The following is a 1,621-nucleotide window of genomic DNA, read 5'->3' as shown; positions in this document are numbered from 1 at the left end:
ACGTTATTTTGGTCTTTTTTACTTGATATAGTTTTTTTCCTTGTTTTAAAAAAAAAGTACTTATTAAAAATGACCAAAAGAAAGCTCTATCTGTCTATATGATGGAGAAATTGTCAGTCACAGCACTGAAAACTGAAAAATGGCCTGGTAATGAAGGGGGTGTAACATACCGGCACTGACGTGGTTAAAGTTAAAGTCACACTACAGGAAAAATCATCATTTACATACCACACCGGGTGTGTAAATTATCATTAAAAAGCTGTTTGCTATGTGCAGAGGGTGGCTGCAAAGTAATGCAGCATGCCATCCTTGAGGCCTGGTTCACACCGATTGAGCTATTGAGCTATTTTCGTGTGTTTGGTGCACTTTTTTGTGCGATTTTGAAAACAGTGCGGACAATTGCATATATGCGTAGAACAATGCATAGAGATGTCTATGGGAATACAAGACATTCTGTGATTGGAGGAGAGGATGTGACATCCAGTCACAGAATGTCTATGTCTTGTGTAGACTACCCTAATGCAACACACATGCAATGTTGTTGCATGGAAAAGATGTGAACGAAAGCTACAAAAGTAAACAGTGAGCCACTCCACCCCACACTAGCCATATGCAAAAACCCAGCAACACAGTGTGTGGGCCGGAGTGAAATACACCTCAATACTTCTTGATAATGCCAGTTGCACTTTAAAAACGGGTCCGTCTGTAAGTACATATCACCACAAACTTGAAGTCAAATCCTTTCAAAACACAGTTTAACACTCGCCTGGAGCCTCCGACCCAGTTCATGTTGTTGCAGCCGAAAGTCTTTCCCCCAGCAGCTAAGATGCAAAACCCACACACAGCTGGTTCCTGAGGTAAGAATGGTTCCCGCCCACACAGAGCGACGTACCATGTGACCAGTCTGTGTGGGCAATCATCAATAGCCAGGCTTCTATAGTTGCAAGGAGATAGTGTTTGGTGTAGGGTATATTGAGATGCTCATACACTAATATTTTCTTCGTTCAACCTGCGGGCTGAACAAACAAAAAAAACACATTCCTCCATTAACGCTTAAGAGTGTTGATCGTGGAATCTCCTGCTGTCGTCATTGTATTCTGATGGCGCGTGACGACGGCAACAAACAGAGACGGCTTTGTTTGTTGCCTGGCGGCCATTCGAAGATTTTCCAACTGGGTCCTTTGATCAGCTGATCAAGCGATGCCTGCCGAAAGGGTGCCGACTGTGCAAATTTTAGCCAGTTCATCAAAAACTGTCTAAAATTCACACGGGGGAATTTATCAAAGCAATTGCAACATTTTTGTTATGTGCAAATCTGTCTTTTAACATGCGCCCCTGTTTTGACCTGGGCTTGCACTATTTTTCCAACTGCACGTGTTTTGCACCTGTTTTGCACCTGTTTACATCTGCACTTGTCCTGTGGCTGTCTGAAACTGGAGTATCACCTATGAAAACAATCGCTACTTAAGAAGTCCCCATGACCACTTCTTCAAGAAGCGACAGTTAGACTTTTTGCCTGGAGTTACGAGTCTTCTTTCCTGGAGTCTATTAAACCTCATTTATCAACAACATTACACTACAATCATAAATCTGGCCAGTGGCGAAACAACCGGGGGGGTGG

The sequence above is a fragment of the Nanorana parkeri genome, unplaced genomic scaffold (assembly GCF_000935625.1).
Source record: "Nanorana parkeri isolate BGI_ZX_2015 unplaced genomic scaffold, ASM93562v1 scaffold90, whole genome shotgun sequence".
Classification (NCBI taxonomy): domain Eukaryota; kingdom Metazoa; phylum Chordata; class Amphibia; order Anura; family Dicroglossidae; genus Nanorana; species Nanorana parkeri.
The sequence above is the reverse complement of the archived record's forward strand: the minus strand, read 5'-3'. Positions refer to the sequence as shown.